Here is a 12220-nt window from a genome sequence, read left to right as displayed (position 1 = left end):
AAAAAAACAATGAAATAAAGCCTTCTCAAATAGTTTAGGAAGGAGAGAAAGAAGGAAAGGAAAACAATAGAAGGGTGCTGATTGGAATACAGTATGAACATGGGTAGATATATTTTCTGTATAACAAACATGCTAATAAATGCATAATACGGTAATAGAACGTTTAACGTGTCAACAGGTTTCATCCACTTTTACTCATAATTGATATGATAAAAGTCCAAATGCTCTTCATTTGGTGAATGCATAAAGAATAGAGGAATAAAAGCTAGCTATGCTTATATCATGAAGTAAGCTAGTAAAAAATATATGAACTCCTAAAACAAATATGGATATATCTCAATGGAAGGTTTCTAAAGGAAAGAATCCAGTTTCAGCTGGGTGATGATGGCTTATGCCTGTAGTATGAGCTACTGAGGAGCCTGAGATTTGAGAGTTGAGGTTCAAAGCCAGCCTGGACAGGAAAATCCACGAGACTCTGATTTCCAAAAGAAAAACTACGTAGAAAAAGACAGAAGTAGAACTGGGGCTCAAATGGTAGAGAGCTATCTTGAGCACAAAGAATCTCAGGGATAGTGCCCAAGACCACATTCAAGCCCCAGCACTGAAAAAGATAGGGGGAAGGGGAGACGGGAGAGAGAGGGAAGAGAGGGGGAGACAGGTAGGAGAGAGGTGGAGGAAGGGAGAGAGGGTGTTAGGGGAAGAGAAGGAGAGAGGGGTGAGAGGGTGGAGAGAGGGAGGGGGAAACAGAGGAGGGGAGTGGGGGAGAGAGAGGAGAGGGAGAGAAAGGAAGAAAAGAAAGAAAGGAGGGAAGTGGAAAGGAGGAAGGGAGGGAGAAAGGGAGGGAAGGAGGAAGGAAGGAAGGGAGGAAGGAAGGAAGGAAGGAAGGAAGGAAGGATGGAAGGAAGGAAGGAAGGAAGGAAAGAAGGGAGAGAGAGGGAGGGAAGGAGGAAGGAAGGAAGGGAGGAAGGAAGGAAGGAAGGAAGGAAAGAAGGGAGGGAGGGAGGGAGGGAGGGAAGGAGGAAAGAAGGGAGGGAGAGAGGGAGGGAGGGAGGGAGGGAGGGAGGGAAGGAGGAAAGAAGGGAGGGAGAGAGGGAGGGAGGGAGGGAGGGAGGGAGGGAACAAAGAAAGATCCTTTTCCTTGGCGCTGGTGGCTCATGCCCCTTTATCCAAGCTAATCAGAAGGCTGAGAACTGAGGATTGCGATTTGAAGCCAGTCAAGGAAGAAAAATCCCCATGCGACTCATCTTCAAATAACTACTCAAAAAGGGCAAGTGGAGCTGTGGATAAAAGTGGTAGAGCACTAGCCCTGAGCAAAAGAGCTCAGGGGTAGTGCCAATACCTGAGTTCAAGCCCAACAACTGAAAAAGTAAAAATTCAGTTTCAAAGTCATACATGACACAAAAGTATGTTTCATGTCATGAAATTTTTCCAAGCAAATGTACAGGAATAAATATCATCTCAGAGGAGTTGACAGGGGCTGGGATAAGAGGATGGGCTAATTGTATTCAAGGGTGCAAGGAAATTATGAAGTGGATAGACATATGGAGAGATTTGAGAATTTATCGATTTTCTTCATTTACATAAATATTTGAGGTAACAGTTTAACTCTAGTATAGAAAATGCTTTCAAATTGATGATATATTAATTGTTAACCAATTATTACCTGATCACTTCAAAACAACAATGATAGAAATAATGGTAGATACTGATTTTAAAATGTTATAATAAAGAATATATTCAAAATTCACATCAACTCTAAAAATAACAATATGACAATAGTAAATTTATAAACTTTATTCCAAAACCCTAACATTTAAACTTTTATTTCACATGAAATATTAGATATTTAAATCTTTATCCTTATCTCTGAAAGGAAAATCAGTGTTTTTGATATTAAAAACAACTGAGGCAATATTTTCCATTCTCTTTTTTGGTCCTTTTTTGCTTTCTCTTTCTTAAACTGTGGAGCTTTGGAATGTACTTGTGAGCATCAAACTAGTAGAATAGGAAGAAATAGGTAAACATTTACTTATTTGATGAGTTATGAACATTTTTGACTATTTTAGCTTGCTTATTCTTTCTTATTCTAAATCCACCAAATTAAAATAATTTTCTGATAGACAATAGAAAATTCTCCCTCATGATGCACTGTAAATATATCTCATATTGTTACTGTAGGCTATAACCTATCCAGAAACTATTCAAATATTGAAGTAATCTTAGATAATGCCTCAGGCCTGAATGTTTCATTTGAACTTAATGTGTACAAAATAATATTTGTCGTAAAAGGTTTATGTGATAGAAATGAAAGAACATGTTGCATCATTTTATGAAATATTTACTGAATTTGTTTCATTCATAGCCATATGATTCACCTACAGAGGAAAATTAAAGAGGACCTAACAGGTGTTAACACTGTGTTGTTGCATGCAAATGGAAAATTTATTTCTAAATAAATTCAGTTTGTAATGGCAATAGGTTGTTCAAGTTTAGTATTTCTAGAACAATAAGCAGAAATTTTACAACTCTAAAAAGATAGTTAACTCTATCCACAATATTGGACTTATTGGTCTTGTAAAAACTATCAGTTCATAATGGCCTGCACTTCTGCTCTATAGACAAGAGTTCCATTTTATTTCAAGTCCCACTTTGTAAATTACAATGTAACAAGAAAATGTCATTTACTCCCTTGACATAGCAGCAGTACTATTACTAATGGAAATTAACCCAACTAATTTTACAAAATTAACTACTATGATAGCTACTTTTAGTACTTAGATGTTGGAACAAAACACACTAATAGGTCTTTCATTTGTATATGCAGATCTTAAACTTATGGAACCTGTTGACAAATTGCTTCATATGTCTCAGTTAATGTAAATGTGTATAAGTTATTTTTACTTTTCTATTGACTATGAAATGATTACTAGCAATAATGCAAATGAAAGTTTAAGAATAAAAGGCTTTTTAAAGTGATCTCTAGAAAAAATTATTTAACATTTGCATTGACCTAGAGATACTTTTTCAGTATTTTTTATTTGTATAGTACAATGTTCAGATTTCATGATGCTGACAAGAAGTTAAAGGGAAAATATGTTATTTTTTCTATGTAAATTATGCTTTTGTGACATAATTTTGCTAAAAGGTATCCATCATAACTTTGAAAAATACTTGTAAGATTGGTAAGCTGAAGAAAATTCAGAGTGTTGAATATACTTTCATCAAATAGATGAGTAAGGATGAATTACTACTAGTAACTAGTAAGGAGGAGGGTGTCCTGACAACAATTTTACCAGTCTTCTAAGTCATAATTTTTGTTTTATGTTTATTGCTCAGAATCATGCATCATGTTAGTGTCTATCATTTCTCTTTGAGTAATAATGGTGTCACAGGAGAATAACTTGCCAATTTTCAACCAGGTTTTATGGTGGCCTTGACCAGAGATGGCCATCACTTCTGCTATAGGTGTTTCTGAAACCCTATAGTGAAGCTCAAATGAAGTAAATCTTGAATTTAAATGGAAAGTATGTTTCTTCTTAATATATTTGTAAGATACAAAGATCTCCCTGAAACATCCTCAAGTGAAGCTTTGAAATCTTCCTGAAATCTTTCCTCAATTCTATAATGAATGAAGTGATATTTACCCTTGAGTACCAGAAAGGAAAAAAAAAGTCCAGTATTTTGCTTTCTCTCTCCTTGCCTCTTTCTATGGCTGTGTGTTCTCTAATGCTCTTCATTACATTATTTACATTTGTTTTGGATTGCAAAACGAGGATGTTAGAGATTGTCTGTTACCTATATTTGGCTCATAGATTCGGGATACCTGAGTAGTTTAAATCTCCAATGTACAACTGAAATGTATTTTAATTGATCAATGAACGTATTTCCTGGGTAATGTAAATAATTTGTAATTTTAGTACTAGATATTTATACTTGGGATTTAGTTTGATCCAACATTGTTTTCAATCTACAAATTGCATATTTTACTTTCTGATTTGTGTTAAATCCATTTGAGTTCACTAAACATTCCCATGATACTGGAATTTTATGCAAGGTATGTTAGCAACTTTCAGTCTAAATAAGCAGGTTAAGTAGGTTAATTAGGTTTTCACTTTTCCAATTACATCCCTGCTTATTTTAATGAATATTGTTAACGTACATTGATATTATATTAGCATCTGCTGTATAATTTTATCTAATTCATGTGCAATTTATAATGCCTGCCCTTTACTTGTTAGAAGACGTTCTTTCAAGAAAAAATTATAATTCACAAGTATGGATACGGTTTTTCTTCGTTCCTCCTCAGGTCCAATTAAATCCAAAAACAGGTTTTGCCTCATGTTGAAACACAACAGATTTCATATACTGCCGTGTCATATGTTTATTGGTCTAAATTCTCATATTTTACTTGCCTTTTTTTTTTTTAACTTACACTGGGAAATTCAAGAGAATAAGTATACAATCAGTCACAGATTCCACCTCTTCAAATCAAAATCCTAAATAAAGAACATGTAATTAAAAAAATTTGTGGGATTATTCTTCATTCTTCACATTAAATCATCTATTCTTCACATAAAGCAATTAGGTAGATATTTGTTGGTTAATTTTTTTTCAGAAATATTTCTTAAAATGTGTATGGTACATATTAAAGTAGCTTATATTCCTGTACTCATCACATTTTCATCACGTTATTTCCAAACATATTAATGATGAATTATATTTGAAAGATCTTTATATTTACATAATATATATGAAAAAGTGTTCAGTTAAAGTGAAATGAACTCCAAGACATGGACACAAGAGGATTTTCTTTGTTGTGGTTTTTTTTAATATATTACGTAATTTTTTTGTTTCTTTTGTATGTTCTGCACCCTATGGTTTATCCCCTTTTGTCACTATATTTGATTTTAGTAACCTGGTATTGTATATATGTTTATTAAAATTAGGGAAGTGAAGGGGAGCAACAGAATGATGAGACAAAGGACAAAGGGGAACCAATGCAACAGTGATATTCACAAGACAATATATTGGAAATGATCTGTCTAACTTGGGGGGGAGGAGGAAAAGTAGGAGAAAAATAAAGAAAAGTGTAACAAAAGAAATGTACTTATTACCTTACTTATGTAATTGTAAACCCTCTGCATATCACCTTAACAATAAAAAAGAGAAAAAAAAAGAACACTCGTTCATTGCACACTAGACCACTACACAAATTGATTATAAACTTACAGTACTACCAAAACAAATTAGCCTCAAAGTGAACACAATATATTCTTTTGAATTGTACTCTCAATCTCTGTGATGTTAGTATTCAAAGCCTGATTCTACTTTTGTAACATTGCTGACCAGCATTAGCAACTTAGTTTATCTTCTGTGGTAATTTCTTCTCCCTACTAATTGTCATGAGAGTAACTGTGAATAACAATAGATGTGTTGTTTTGTATATTAAAAAAAATCCATTAAGGGGCTGGGAAGGTGGCTCAGTGGTAGAGTGCTTGCCTTGCAATGCATGAGGCCCTGGGTTCGATTCCTCAGCACCACATAAGCAAAAAGAAAAAAGCCGGAAGTGGTGCTGTGGCTCAAGTGGTAGAGCGCTAGCCTTGAGCTGAAGAGCTGAGGGACAGCGCCCAGGCCCAGAGTTCAGGCCCCACGACCGGACCCCCAAAAAAAAAATCCATTAAGTGGTGAATAAGTCTTGTATTTATTCTAAGTGATTAAAGAGAACTATTACAATATCATATGGTATATAGACTGATTTATCTTGGGATGGCTATGTATCTCATTTAACACTATAAGAACTCATTTAAAAATATTGTCAAGGTGATATACGGAGGGGTTACTGTTACATTAGTAAGATAGTGATTATATTTCTTTTTTTGGGGGGGGAGGTCTGGCCATGGGGCCTGAACGAGCCACAGCGCCACTTCCGGCTTTTTTCTTTTTGCTTATGTGGTGCTGAGGAATCGAACCCAGGGCCTCTGGCATTCAAGGCAAGTGCTCTACCACTGAGCCACCTTCCTAGCCCACATTTCTTTTTATTGTGAAAATACTGTACAGAGTGGTTACAATTACACAAACAAGATAATGAGTACATTTCTTATCAAGCATTGTTGCCTCCTCCTTTGTTTTCCCCTACCATCTCTTCCCTCCTAACTCCACAGCTACATTCCACCCCCCTGCCCCACCTAAATAGTAGAGTTTGTTTTTTGACATAGCATCTTGTACATCTCATTGTTGCAATGGGTCAACCTGTATCCCTATTTAAACAATTTATTTTTTCCCTTCCGTGATTACATTTCTTGTCTAACTTGTTACTCCCTACCTCATTTTTCTCCATCTTTCCCCCTCTTTATTCCCCTCCAGCAACATCATTTCGAACATATTGCCTTGTAATTATTGTTTTTGTATAGGTTCCTTTGTCTTACCATTCTGTTGTTCCTCTTCCCTTTCCTAGACCAGATAAATGTATATATAATACCCAGGCTACCAACATCAAATACAGTGACAACAAGGGATACACTTTAGTGGGGAAAACACAAAGGTAAAAAGAATCACACAGTACATTGACAATAACAACAACAAAGAAAAACCTTTTGTGTCCATGTCTTGGAGTTCATTTCACTTAGCATTATCTTAAATGATCATATGTACACAACTATTGAGATATTCTGTTCATTTGCTAAGATTATCTTACATGTATACTAATTATTGCAAATACGGGAAACAATGGGACCTGTGTTTCTTTGCATCTGGCTGACTTCACTTAATATGCTTTTTTCCAAGTTGTGCTGTTTTATGCTTATTAAAAGCATGAAACATAGAGTCTATCTTTAGAACTCTGTTCCTAGATGGATTCATTTTGTTTCCTTCAATTTTCCAGTAATTATGTTCTAATTTATTCACTAAACACTTCCTTTCTACCATTCCCATTTGACATTTAAAAATTATTTCAACTGAATATTATACAGGGTATAATATTTTTGACCATTTCTTTATCTTTACATCATCCCCTGTACATTTATTCTCTAAACATTCATCTCCAAATTCATCTATTTGTTTTTTTCCCCATTAAGTGTAAATAACTTAACATTATATGTGTGTGTATGCAAATTCCCCAAAATGAAAAGAATGAGGAAGGAGGAAGAAGTATTTAACATGAGTTAATATGTATGTGGTGATTTTTTTTGTGTGTGTGTTGGTCATGTCCTGGGCATTGTCCTTCAGTTCTTCAGCTCAAGTCTAGCTATATACTACACGAGCCATTTTTGGATTTTTTCCTCTTATGTGGTGCTAAGGAATCAAACCCAGGTCTTCATGCATGGGAGGCAACCACTATACCACTGAACCACCTTCCCAGCCCCATATGTGGTGAATTTTGATCAACATAACATTAATGAAAGTCGTAAATAACATCTTCTCTTATATACCTATTCTACACTTTATTCTTTTGTTAATACATTTTTATTGTAAAAAAATACTGTACAGATGGGTTACAATTACATGAGCAAGGTCATGAGTACATTTCCTACCTAGCAGTGTTATCTCCTCTTTTGCTTTACCCCTACCCTCCCTTCCGTCCCACCTCCACAAGTACACTCCCCACTCCCCTCCCCCCTTAGCCCCCCCAAATTGCAAAGTTTGTTTCCCAACATAGTGTCTTGTATATCTGTATCCCTATTTAAGCATTTTGTTTTTTCCCTTCTGCTCCCAAAGCTAGAGAAGTATATACACAAGATACAGGGCACCAACATCAAATACAGTGAAAACAGGATTATACAGTGGGGAAAGAACTTAAAAAGAAACAAAAAATCACATGGTAGATTATAAATATGTTAGGAACAAGAGCAAGAAAGAAAAAAACCACTTGTGTCCCTATCTTGGCATTCATTTCGCTTGACATCATCTTATCTGGTCATATGTGCATAGCTTTTGACCTTTTCTGCTTGTCCCAGACATATACTAGTTATTGCAAATAAGGAAACCATAAGATCTATATTTCTTTGGGCCTGGCTGAACAATAAGAAGAGCATGGCTGAAGTCAAAAAGGCAACTCCCTCTGTAATAACCCCACCAAAAAATAAAATACCTAGGAATTAAGAAGTGAAGGACCTCTATGATAAAAACTTTAAAAACCTGAAAAATGAAATCAAAGCATAAATTAGGAGGTGGAAAAATCTCCCATGCTCCTGGATCAGAAGAATCAACATCATGGAAAAGGCAATACTTCCCAAGGCTATCTACAAATTTAACAGTGATACCTATCAATATTCCAACCTTATTCTACATTTTATTCTTTATTTCAAAGTCTATAACTCTCTTGAATTTGTTCACTGTCTCTTCCTCCTCAAGAATCATTAATTGTAGAAACATCAACTTTTTAATGGTTACGTCATTGTAGACCTAGAAATTCTATGAACTTTTGGTACTTGCAGCAGTTCAAAAAGAAAAAAACAAAAGGCTGAAAAGCATCTTGCTTACATTATTAGAAGGGATTGGTGGAAATTCTCATATTGTAAACCACTTTAAGATTTCTAAGAAACATGTGTGTGTGAGTTTTGTAGTTATGTAACATATCAATTATATTCCTCAAACGGAGGGAACAGAAGTGTTTAGTAATGTCAGGTTGAATTGAATGAGTAATCTTCTGAGGTGATGCTTTTCATATAGTGGTACAGAAAATGTCTCCCATATGTCATCAACAGATGTAGTTTCTTCATGTATTTCACTACAGTCACATTTAATAAACTATGAGGATTTTTCCAACATCAATTAGTTGGAATTGGACATTATGGAAATTCAATTTCTTCAAAGGATTTCTGTTGCATAAACAACAGAATACTATAAATGATCAGTGATCTTCAAGGGCATGGTTTCCCTTATTTGCAATAGCTAGTATTTATCTGAGATGAGCAAAAATGGTCAGATAAGTTGATGTTAAGTGAAATGAACCCCAAGTTCAGGACTCAAATGTTTTTTCTTTCTTGCTACTGTGTCTAACATATTTATAAGATATTTCTTTGTTGCTTTGTATGTCCCTCCCCCACGGTATAACTCTTGTTTGCACTGTTTTTCTTTCTAAATTTAGTAAAACCACATTCAATTCTTGCATTAAAATAGTTTTTGTACTGTAAGTGCTATTTTAGAAAAATATTTGTTTCTTCACAAAAATAAAATACATATCTTAACATTAAATTGGCCATAATAATAATGAGTTTAATAATGTTGCCTCTTTGTTTATTTGTTTAAATATATTTTTTATTGTAAAGATACTATACAGAGGGATTACGGTTACATGAGCAAGATAATTAGTCTATTTCTTTTTTTTAATTTATTAATTTTCTTCTTTTTTATTGTGAAAATACTGTACAGAGGGGTTTCAATTACATGGGCAAGATAATGAGTACATTTCTTATCAAGCATTGTAGCCTCCTCCTTTGTTTCCCCTTCTCATCCCTTTCCATCCTCCTCCTGCCTCCCCCCAATCCTCCTCTCTCCTCCTCCCCCCAGTCTATTTCTTACTGAGCACTGTTACCCCCTCCTTTGTTTTCCCCTACCATCCCTTTCCTCCCCACCTCCCCAACTCTTCTTTCACCCTGCTGCCCGAGGGCAAAGTTTTAAAGTTCGTTTTAAACATAGTGTCTTGTACATCTCATTATTACAGTGGGTCATCCTGTAACCTTGTTTTGCTTCTTTTACTAGAATAGGAATTTAACCTAATTCTAGAAATTGGTTTCAGTGAAAATCTTTCGCAATTTTATTATACACATGGAAAATTTGTACTAAAATCTACACTTTATTCTTCTGAGGTTTCAATGAATTACCTTTTTATTCATTTAATTTTTAATTTTATCTATCTATCTATCTATCTATCTATCTATCTATCTATCTATCTATCTATCTATCTATCTATCTATCTATCTATCTATCTATCTATCTATCTATCTGTTATCACTTGTGGGCTTGAACTCTGGGACAGGGCCCTGTTACTCAGTTCTTCAGCTCAAGGCAAGCACTCTACCACTTGAGCCACAGCCCCACTTTCAGTTTTCTGAGTGGTTTATTGGAGACGAGTCTCACGCACTTTCGTGCCCGGGCTGGTTTTGAACTTCGATACTCTCAACCCCCTGAATAGCTAGGATTACAGGCAATAGTGTCTTGCGCCCGGCTATCCTATCTATCTACCTATCTATTTATTTATTTAATTTTTTGTCAGTCATGGGGCTTGAACTCTGGGCTTAGACCCTATCCCAGCGCTCTTCAACTCAAAGGGAGCGCTCTACCACTTGAGCCACAGCGCCATTTCTGGTTTTATAGTGGTTTATTGGAGATAATACTGGCTTTGAACCATGATCCTCAGATCTCAGCCTCCTGAGTAGCTAGAATTTCAGGTGTGAGCCACAGGCGCCCGGCTCCTTTCTTATTTTAATTGCAAAAATATCTCAAAGGAGTAGTATTCTTACAAAATTGATGAGATTACAGAATAAAAATGGAAGAAAGAACAGAAGGAAGAAAGAAAAGGAAGGGAGGAAGGAAGGAAGGAAGGAAGGAAGGAAGGAAGGAAGGAAGGAAAGAAGGAAGGAAGGAAAGAAGGAAGGAAGGAAGGAAGGCAGACAGACAAGGAAGGGAGGAAGGAAGGAAAAGCTGTGATAGCAAAGCATACTCTAATCAAGGACTATTAATCATTGAATCTAGAAAGTAATGTATTTGTATAAGGATATCACAGAACAACATTGGATTTTTATAGAAATTATATTGAATCAGAATGTTATTTTTGGCTATATAGCCATATTCAGGAAAGTAATGTTATGTGTTGTGCATATATGGGCATGTAAAAAAGTGACTATCTTGTACAATTTACTGCTGCTATTAAAAATTGTTGGAAAATAAAGTCATAGAATTATGGAAACTTTCATGTGTATGAAAATTCATGTCTATGTGCCTCCATGATAAATTAGTTGGCATCTTTGGAAAACAGCTTAGCGAAAATGAGTGAGATAGACTGACAATCAGATAGATACACATTTCCTGGTGCCTGTTTTGATAGGAGTTGATTTACTCTTTCTCAAGAATTTTACTACTTGAGCTCTGTTTAGAGTCTATTATACTTCAGTTAATTCATTTGTCCATGAGATATTGTATTGATACAAAGCCTTTAACAAGTCATATCCTTTCAGCTATTGTTGAAGAGGTTGAATCATCTTAGATAATTTTAAATATACCGTATAGTGTTTGTGGCGTTCAGTGTCACATAATGATGTGAGCAACAGTAATATAAGGAAAATAACAGAAGCTTGCTTCGCTGTAGTTTATGGGATTATGGTCAGAGTAAAATTTGGATCATGATGATCCACAGAAGCACTGTCATATGGAAATACTTTCTTTTCATAATTCCAGTAGTGTTTTGTAAGTGAATTTACAGATGTCTTTAAAATTTGTTTTCCATGAGGCAGAATTTATGATGTTATGCTTGATATAGACATTAGGATTACCAGTATCTCATCTTACTAGAGGTTTTTATTTACATATAAAATTAGACTTATTCCCATATTTCATGGTTTTTCTTCCATTATATTATACATCAAGCTCTAACCCAACCTTAAAAAAGACAAATGTTTTTATGAGCCCCAAAGCACTGAATATCAACTATAATGTTTTAACAGTTATTATTAGACTAATTTAACCTGTCCTCTGAGTACAAACAAATTAACATTCTTTTAAATGGTGCATTTTTTATAAACAGCAGATGTTCTGAAGTTGCTAACTATATACAAGTTTCTCTAGAAGAAATAGTATTAGCATACATATTTTTCTTACAAGACATTTTCCATTTTTAGTAGTTACAACAACAAACTAATAATCAAGTGAACTGTCCCTCAGTAGGTGAATGGATCAAGAGAATGTGATATATATATATATATATATATATATATATATATATATATATATATATATATATATATATATATATATGAATTCTATGTCTCCATCAGAAAGAATTACATCACCCATTTGTTAGGAATTAGAAAGACTTGGTAAAAATTATATTAAGTGAAGTAAGCCAGGTCCAAAGAAACATAGGTCCCATGGTTTCCCTTATTTGCAATAACTAGTATATGTCTAAGATAAGCAGAAAAGGTCATAAGCTATGCACATGTGACCATATAAGATGATGTTAAGTGAAATGAACATCAAGATAGGGACACAAGTTTTTTTTCTTGCT

Source organism: Dipodomys spectabilis, unplaced genomic scaffold, assembly GCF_019054845.1.
Source record: "Dipodomys spectabilis isolate Male_0828 unplaced genomic scaffold, ASM1905484v1 ptg000095l, whole genome shotgun sequence".
Classification (NCBI taxonomy): Eukaryota; Metazoa; Chordata; class Mammalia; order Rodentia; family Heteromyidae; genus Dipodomys; species Dipodomys spectabilis.
Note: the sequence above shows the minus strand (reverse complement) of the source record.